Source organism: Monodelphis domestica, chromosome 7 (assembly GCF_027887165.1).
Source record: "Monodelphis domestica isolate mMonDom1 chromosome 7, mMonDom1.pri, whole genome shotgun sequence".
Lineage (NCBI taxonomy): Eukaryota > Metazoa > Chordata > Mammalia > Didelphimorphia > Didelphidae > Monodelphis > Monodelphis domestica.
This window is the reverse complement of record NC_077233.1, coordinates 146,959,603-146,969,471: the sequence shown is the minus strand read 5'-3', so window position 1 is coordinate 146,969,471 and position 9,869 is coordinate 146,959,603. Positions and strand designations below refer to the sequence as shown.

Here is a 9,869-nt window from a genome sequence, read left to right as displayed (position 1 = left end):
ACTTCAAGGTGTCATTTTAAATCATTTGGGTGGGGAGGGGAAGTTATGCCTTATTCCTTCATCTTCCCATAATTCCCTACCAATGATGTGGGGCTGAGATTGGGATCTTGATCAAAGAATTAATGATTCAGACAATCTCCATGGTGAGGAAGCAAGCTTCATTGAGAGGGAGAAAGGCAGTGGAGTGATCCTAGAGATGGAAAGGTCATGGTGATAAAAGGGCTGGTGGTGGAAAGACCATGAGGGGTATTCAGGAATGCTTTTTATCTTGATTAGTTACTAAAGAGGGGGTCACTTGTTTGGGCATTGTTGCCCTGTGTGTCCAGGGAACTGATGCCACTTTACCCATGGTTCACTCTGTTTGCCTACTCCGGGGAGCAAGCTGTAATGTAAATGGAATAGGAATAGTATGTTAAATACCCCCGGGCAACTTCAGGTCACTTTACCCTGACTGTGAAAACTGAGCATTGTTTGAATCTAGTCCTATGTGACTGGGGACTGGAACCATCTGTGTTTGCTATTCAGAGACCCCCCATCCAATGACCTATGACAATGATCATCCTAAGATTGATGCCAGGAGTTTTCTCATAATTGTGAATCTAAGCAACTCACATGTCTTAGATGAAAGGTAGCCCCATTCTACTCCATTAGTTATTGTTTCTATGTTCTTTTCATTGTGTACTAGGCAGGCAGGGTTTGTGGGACATTTCAGCCTACATCAATAGCACATTTGGGTCAAATCATTTTAGTTATTTTTTTAAAAGACAAAATTCTAATTTGCTTTTCAGAGTAGTGGGACCAATTCTCAGTTCCACCAAGAATACATTATTAGTGTGTCTGACTTCCAATAATCCTCCCAACATTAACCATTTTCATCTTCTGACATCTTTGCCAATTTTCTGAATGTCTGGAATCCTTTCAGTTGAGGTCATCTCTCTGGTCTGAGGTTCCAAAAAGTTAGTGAACTATACAGAGGTGGGAGACTGTGGGTATGGAACACTGTATATAATGGCAGACTTTTTGAGCATATTGGTTAGTTTTGCTGAACTGTTTTCTCTTCTTTTTTTCTTACCACAGGGATATTTTTCTGGTAGAGAAGAACATCATGAAATATGAAATACAGGTAACATAAAAACAACTATCAATACAAATGTATTTTTTAAGCCATACCTTCCATCTTAGAATCAATATTAGGTATTGGTTCCAAAGCAGAAGAGCAGCAAGGGTGAGGCAGTGGGAGTTGGGTGACTTGCTCAGGGTTACACAGTTAGGAAGTATCTGATGCCAGATCTGAAGCCAAGTCCTTCCATCTCTACACCTGGCTCTATATCTACTGAGTCCATCTAGCTGCCACTAAATGTATTTTTAAAAAGAATTAATGAACTAAATGTGAGCTGTATTATTACCTAGCACCTATGGCATTCTGCTCTCACATGTGAGATCTCCAGAATAGCTGTTCCATGTTCAAGGTACTCTGTAGTTCCATAAACCCCAAAGCTCAGGAATGAGCCCTCACTGAAATGTTTACTGTTCTCCAGAGAACACAATTAGTTCAAAGCAAAAGGCATTTAATGAAATAGAAAGAAGATTTAATAAAAATAAGACGATGATATGCAATAGAACATTCCCCTTATAAACAACAAGGCATGCTATTACACAAATTTACATGCCACTAGTAGGAAGAATGAGAATGCCTAAGGATCATGGAGAAATAAATGTGGAGGAATAAACTCACATCTCTGATGTTTCCTGGCAATTTTATTGCTCTGCTCCCAGAGCTGGCTCTTTGCTGGCACGTTCATATCTTCAAGACCAGTTCAGACATATCAGTTTCAGTCCTATAGGGCATAGTGATTAAAATTGCTAGCCCCCACACCAACTAACAGAAGTCAAATTGTGTGCTCCTGGATGAAGGTCAGGTCTTTCCTTTATGTATCGGCTAGAGATCAAATCCTTCAATTACAGATAATTATCTAGTTTAGGGCTCATAAAATCTGATGCAACCCTATCATCCAGTCTGGCTTAGCTGTAAATATATTTGAGCCAGATTAAAAGGTAAGTTAAGATGACAAGTTTATATTTGTACAACTCAGTGGAATTATTTGTTGACTTTGGGAAGGAGGAGGGAAGAGGGGAGGGAAAGAAAATGAATCATGTAAACCTGGAAAATATTTTTTAATAAAATAAATAAAAGATGACAAGTTTAGTGTTCACCCAACTAATCAAATTTCTATTTTTATTCAGCATGTTTTTCAATAGCAAAACCTGAGTACTTTAGTGCTATATTTTGCCAGCAAAAACCTATTGACCTATAATTATTAGTAGTAGGGCCAGGCTCAAAACTTAAGTGTACTGATACTTAGCCCAAGGCTCTTTCTATCCAACCTCCTTAATATTTAAAAGGGCACCCATAATTATACTTTCAAATAATTTATACTTTATATAATTTTATTTATATTTATAATTTAAACTTTAATTTATAAGTTGTCTTTTACATACATTTTATATTTTTTGTAAATTTTATATGAATTAGATATATTTTGTAAGCTTTATGTAAATTAGATATGCATATACATTTTATAATTTTTTAACAAAATTTGTAAATTATATATAGGTATATTTTAAAATAAGCAATACAGATTTACATATAATTTAAGCTTGAATTTATACTGGGCACTCATAATTTGTGCTTTCAAATAATTTATACTTTCAAAAAAATTCAAAACTCAAAATAAAATAAACAATATGATCATTTATAATTATTTTAGTGCAAGCCTCTAAGCTAGCAATTCAAGATTGAGATGAGGGAAGCTAACCTAAAGGGAGAAGAGATTTTTCTCAGGTCAATCTGGGATGAGTGGTGAATAGCTTAGAAAGAGGGTTTCTGGAATTTTAATAATTTTCCAGAGCATTTCCTAGACTGCCTTTTTGAACCCAGTGAGAGACTTAATGGGGACACAAACTTGTAATTAGAGCAATGTTGGGGTTGCCATAGTTGCAGCCAGGCACACCTTTGGCATTGTTGTTGCTGGCAGTTAGCCTTATTTGGCAATCAGGAGACTCCTAGGACTATACATCCAAGGTCCTTGCAACAGAGGAGAACCCTTCCTCACCCCCAGGCCTCCCCTGAACCCAGCACACCCCTATGATACTTTTTCTACCTTTGTCCTTCACTCCAGCTTTGTAACACCCCTGAAACCTAGAGCACTCTTTGATTAAGAGATTCACAGACAATTGGAAGTTATGTCCACCTGGCTGAGGCTCAGGGATTCAATGCGTAGGGCTTTCTTTCTGCTAGCACATGGTGCCTGGGGTGGTTGAAAGATGAATTCAGAGTCATGAGAGGCCTGGATACAAGTCCTACCTAGCTCTGACACTTGGAGAAGGCTGATCAGATTAATCTTCCTGCTACCTCATTTAAAGCTAGTGTCAACATGATAAGCCTTGATAAGGTTACCAATTGAGAATTGTTCACTCTCTATTGTTCACTAGATGTGAACAAGGCCTGTAAGCCTCCCTAGGTGTGAAAATAAGTCTGTTTGGATTGGGTCATGCCCTCTGGTGTTTCTATAAAATGAGGAACATAGTTCCAAAGCCAAAGGACTTGAATGCCTTGTGGTAGAAAGAAGAGAGCTAGAACTAGGATGGCAATACTTTGTAGGGGGAGAGAAGAGTTTCAGTTTGGGCCAAGGTGTTCTCCTTGCACCCCTGTGATCTTTGGAAGATCTTCAGATTTTCTCATCAAAATATTACACTTAGCAAAATCTTGGAATAACGTCTATATTGGGAGCTGAGGACAGACTAGACACACTGAGGGAAAGGATATTCAAGACTACAAATCAGAATCAGAAAATCTACACTTTACCTAAGAAAATCATTGTGAAGATTCCATTAAAAGGGCATTCAAAAACTATGAGTTATCCCTTCATGTGCTTTCTAAGCTTGTCTACTTTTCCCTGAATTTTGTAGGCATTTGTGAGGGAGTGAGTCAAATACTTTGTGTGTTAGGGGGATGTTTTATTCCAACTGTTCTTATGATATCACCTTGGTGAATACCCCTTTCTAACAGCACATTAAATCTGATTGACTCATTTATATCAACTAATAATTAGGGGGAAAGCATGCTGGTGGGGGCTCATGAACTATAGAAAATAAATACTCTACCCTCCAAGTCTTTAGGGCTACATCTAGAACCCTAGGGAGATGTTACCACGGATGTCAGTATGAATGGGATTTGGGATAAGAACTCCTAGAGTCTATGCATGCTACATGAAGAGCCAGATATGTCATGGCAGGCTTGACATTTTGCCTTTCTAGTGCTTGGTTTACTTCTCAGTAAAATAAGGAAGTTGGACTAGATGACGTCTAATATCCTTTCCAGCTGGAATACTCTGTTAATGGTGTATGGAATTTCAGGCACTAGGGAGGAAAAAGACCAGGAATACTGGTCAGTCTCCATCCCAGCCATAGTGGTTTGAGTCAAGAAGGTTAATGTTGTCCTTTTGTTTCCTCTATAGTAAAGGTATTAAACCATATGTCCAATGAGTTCTTTAGGGGAGACACTGAAGAGAAAGAAAGTCTAAGAAGGTAAGAATACAAGCTGAGAGAATGATGAGGTTTTTTTAAAAAAATTAATCCATTCCCTAAATTTAACCCTAGGAATCCAGGGGCTCTAGGGAGGATAGGTTTCCTTCTGCACATGGGCAATTAGCAAATGTACAGTAAGCTGGTAGCTTATGCTTCCAGTGCCACCTGGTGGCACGCAGCATCCCATGGAGCTTCTGGAAGCCAAGCTCCCTAGTTCTATCAATACTGTTCAGGTGAGACTTAGATTGTCCTTGGTACTTGTAAGGAGGATAAGCATTTCAAGTAAAAAGAAGGGGTTGGATGAGATTAATATCTAACTTCTCTTCCAGTTTTCATTCCAACGAGAATATAAACTTACTTCAAACTCCATGAAGGCAGAGACTGAGTCCTTTTATATCTCTTACAAGACCTTTTAATTGAATGAATCTTGACCAAAATGATCTTTCTTCAATGATCAAAGGGAGGGAGGGAGGGAGGGAGGAAGGAAGGAAGGAAGGATGACCATGAAGATTTCAGAAAAACCTAGAAAGCCTTAAATGAACTGATACAGGTGAAGTGAGCAGAACCAGGAGAACACTGTTCATAGTAACAGCAATATTGTAGGATGAACAACTATACATGACTTAATTATTCTCAGCAGCACAATGATCCAAGAGAATCCCAAAGGATTCAGGATCAAAAAATGCTATCCACCTGCAGAGAAAGAACTGATGATTCAGACCAAAGTATACCATGTTTCACTTTCTTTTCTTCCTGTTTTATATATCTTCTTCCACAGAACAAATATGAAAATATTTTCTACAATAACACATGTATCACCAATACCAAATTTACTGTCTCAGAGAGGGAGGAGAGGAGGGAAGGAGCAGAATATTATCAAACAAATGCAAAAAAATTGTTTTTACATGTAATTGGGAAAGAATAAAACATTATTGGAGGAAAAAGAAAAAACAACATCCAAGGATTAGTACAGCATCTGTCGTATGATAGACACCTGCTGACTGACTGAAAGACAAGAACTTTACCTGAGGGGACAGACAGGGAGCCCAGGAGGAGACATAGGACTTGGGAATGGGGGTACAGACATAGGGCCCTCATCTAGGGGAACAGATAGCTCTAGGGTGATAAACATAGAGTCCAATCTAGTCTAATGCAATTAGTATCAGGCCTAGGATGTGAACATGGAACCCAGGTGGGCCACGTGGACATTAAAGGCCTGGGCATAGACAGGGGAGCCCAGACCTGAGAGGTGCAGACTGGACGAGGGACCACTCACTCTGATCATTATAAATGGATGGAGGAGAAAGAGGAGGGAACAAGAATTGTAACTAGGAAAGCAGAATCCAAAGCCAGAAAGAAAGGGGCACAGGGCAGGAAGGGCTAAGAGAGGCCTGGCCACGGAGGGGTGATGGAGCACGGTAAGAAAGGAAAGAGTGGGACTGAAATCCCTGCTCAAAGCTCTGACCTCAAGCCGCATTTCGTCGAACTTTTCCCATTCATTGCTCCCGTGGCTAAGCTCCACCTAGCCGTCTCCCCCTCCGTCATGGGCCAAGACACCGCCTCGTTACATTTACCCTGGTCAATCTAGGATAACCCTTCCTTGGGCCCCGCTTTCCCCTTCCCGACTAGAAGGAGAAGCACCTGGCTTTCAGGACGACAGTCCTCTCCCTTTTCCCCTCTCCCCTTCCCGGATGGCTGACCGCTCCCCAGGGGCAGGAGGGAACCAGGCGGATTGTAAAGAGAGCTCGCAGCTGAGTCTCCTGTCTGTTTTGTGCCACAAGGTAGCAGCAGAGAGAAGGGCTCCGTCACCATGACAGGACCGGAAGTTGACTTGGGGCGAGTGGGCGGAGGGGGTGATGGGAGAAGGCAGAAGGACCAAGAAGGGAGTCAGGGTCCTAAAGGGAGGAGCCCGGGGAAGGGCGTGGCCAGGGCCGAGGATTCTAGAATTTCAGAGTTGGAAGAGATTCCAGGGGTGATTTAGTCTAGCGTCCTCGCCCCCTGCTCCAAGCATTAATATCTTCTTCATCCACCCCAACGGAGGATCACGCTCCCCCATCCCAACCCCCGAGCCTTCACCAGAGAATACGGGAATCGTCCCCGGCTTCTGCCTCAGGGCTTTAGGAGGAGAGAACAATGTGTAACTGTCCTGGTGGGGGAGAAATCCGTGTAGGGTGACCAAGAATGAGAGTGAAGGGTGGGGAATCACCTGATGGAGTTAGTGACTGGCCACAAGAATGTCCCTGGACCTGAGGGACAACCACGATATGTGTGTGTGTACTCCAGATCTATCCCCAGTTCCCTCCAGCCCCTTCTTTTAACCAGCCGGAACCATTTAAAAGGAGCACCGGGGGCAGCTGGGTAGTTCAGTGGATTGAGAGCTAGGCCTAGAGATGGGAGGTCCTAGGTTCAAATCTGACCTCAAACACTTCCCAGCTGTGTGACCCTGGGCAAGTCACTTGACCCCCATTGCCTAGCCTTACCACTCTTCTGCCTTGGAGCCAATACACAGTATTGACTCCAAAATGGAAGGTAAGGGTTTTTAATTAAAAAAAAAAAAGAGCACCCACACATCCTCCACTAGAGATAGAACAGAGTGGGAGACAGACAGACAGACAGAGAAACCCGGGGCAACTCCTGCCTACTGGAGGACCTGGTCAAAATAAAGGGTCTGAGGCTATAGCCTCATTTTGTTGTGTCTCAGAATGGCTTTAACTGGTGGCCCGGAAACCTGGGTTCTATTTCCTATTCTGTCCTGGAATCTCTCTGTGTGATCTTGGGACCACTCCGGGGATTCCTCTGCCTCATTCCTCATTTGTAAAATAAGGATTACCATTCTTGTTTTGCTGGAGAGTCAAATGACAGAAGATACTCAATTAAATTCAGCCAATGTTTGGCTTAGTATTACTTGGGCCTTTCCATCTCCCCTAGCACCCTGGCAGCCCTGGACACCCCAATAAACTGTGCAGAGCATTGTGCTAGGTGGTAAGGGAGATACAAAAGTTAACAGCAGCAATTCAGTCTAGTGAATGAGGTACTAGATTTCAGTCAGAAAGATCTGGACTTCAATCCTGCCTTTTCTTCTTCTTAAAAAAAAAATACCTTACCTTCTGTTTTAGTATCAATGCTAAGACAGAAGCAGGCAATCAGGGTTAAGTGACATGCCCAGGATCACAAAAGTAGGAAGCCTGCCTCTGTTCTTACTGGCTGTGTGTCTGGATAAATCATATAACAAAGCCTTAATTTTCTCATCTGTAAAATAGGGATAGTAATAGAGCTCACAGAGTCTTGGGGATCAAATGAGATAATGCATGTCAAGGACTTTGAGGTCTGCAATATGTCATATAAATGTCAATTATTTTGACTATAATTCTTATGGAATGGTAGAGTACCTCAGGTGAAGTGGGAATAGCCATACCAAAATCTGCTTCATTCCACTACTGGCTCATCTCATTCCCTCTCTGATTCCCAGTGGATCCATATATGCAAAAATACTTAAAGGAGTTCTTTTTGTGGCAACAAAGAACTGGAAATGAAGGGATTCCCTGTCAGATGGAGAATGGCTGAAAAATTATGGTATATGAATGATAATGGAATACTATTGTGCCATGAAAGTGAGAACCAGGAGAACAATTTATATAATAACATTATAAATTTGAACAGCTCTGAAAGCCTAATTCTGATCAATGTCATGACTGTTCAGAATTCTAGGAGGCCAATAATGAAGCATGCTATTTAATTTCTGAAAGAGTGACAGACTCGAAGTACAGAAATGCGTTGTACATTTTGGACATGGCCAATGTAGGAATTTGTTTTGTTTGACTGCGTGTTTATTAGGAGTATTTTGTTTTAATTTTCTTCCAGTGGGGAGAGGGAAGGGAGAAGGGATGAGAAAATAAATATTTGTAAACTGAAAAATATTAATTTTAAAAATTCTCACTTTTAGTTTGAAGACAGTTTGTTTAATGGTATGTACTGGGGTGTTTTCAGAAATTACCAAACTTGCAAACTTTCTGTCTCAATCTCTACCCTGAAATAAAATCAGGGAAATTTTCATCTTTTCCCATGGGGTATTTTCCTCTCTCAATCTAGAACCACAAATTTATAGGCTCACACAAAACCATCATTAACTGCTATGTAATTTATTAGCACTATCAAGTAAAAGAAAAGCGGCTACACATTTCAACAAGGTAAATAGAGAAGGTTATAATGATGTTCACAGCTCAGGTCACTTTTCCCCTCTCACATCCCCTTTTAGGCAATCTGAGTGGTGATAGTTAAAAATTGGATTTAAATTATGGGTAGGAATGTCCACGGTGCTGGTTGTGCTCTGGAAAATCCATAGAAAGAAAGAAGCTGTTGGCTGAATTTCACCCTCACCAGCTGCCAATTCAATCTGGGCCCAGCGCCAGCACATTCCTGCCCCCATATGTGTCTTCTCTCTTCCTGATCTTTGGTCCATACATTCTGCTTAGTATTACTCAGACCTCTTTATCTCCCCTGGCACCCCAAAACTTGGTTAAAATCCCTTCCTCAAGGCTACTAGAAACCTGACCAACCTGAACTCTCTGGAAAGCCTGTTGTTAATGGGCTAGCTGGAGGATTCTCTATCATCCCTGAAAGGTCCTCCGGGATCTTTGGTCTTGGCAGTCTGGAACCTGCACTCATGGAGGTTACATACATCCTATAGGAGGATGACACTTGGAAAATCAGATGATCATCATTGTTTTCATCACAACTGGGCCAGAGGTATCACTCTCTAAGTGGGGCTAGTTTCTTAGCTGGGCATTTCTACTGCCTCTATTATGTTATAAATCTCCCCTCTCATCCCCCTCCCCCATCTTAAACCTTACCACCTCCCCAAAGCTTGAAATTTACCTTCTATCTAGAGGGGCGCCAATGAGGTAGAGGACGGTCAGGGTTGCACATTAGATCATTCTGGCTGCTTGTGCAGGGTGAATTGAAGCAGAGAGAGATTGTTTAAGAGGTCATTGCAATAGGCTAAATGAAAGCTAGTGGGGCCCTGAACAGGATGGTGAATCATTTATGTACTTACTAAAATCCCATTTCCTCTCCTGATCAGTGTCCCGAGAACTGATATTCCCACGAGGAAGCAGCTAAGTAGGCCAATGAATTGAGTACTGGAGTCCTGAAGTCAGAAAGAACTAGGTTCAAATCCAGCCTCAGTTACTGAGTATCTAGATGACCCGTGGACAAGTCATTTAACCTCTATCAACCTCAGTCCCTCAACTGTAAAAAGAGGATCAAATAAGATCATATTGTAA

At 41.5% G+C, this 9,869-nt stretch overlaps 1 long non-coding RNA gene across 1 annotated transcript in view; it reads right to left on the bottom strand.

Moving 5' to 3' along the window:
- Positions 1-3,845: 3,845 nt before the first annotated feature.
- Positions 3,846-9,869, bottom strand: part of LOC130455531 (uncharacterized) — a 39,826-nt gene continuing 33,802 nt past the window's right edge. The window contains exon 5 of the long non-coding RNA XR_008913558.1: positions 3,846-9,733. This is a non-coding gene — a long non-coding RNA (uncharacterized LOC130455531). The remainder of the gene's footprint in view (positions 9,734-9,869) is intronic.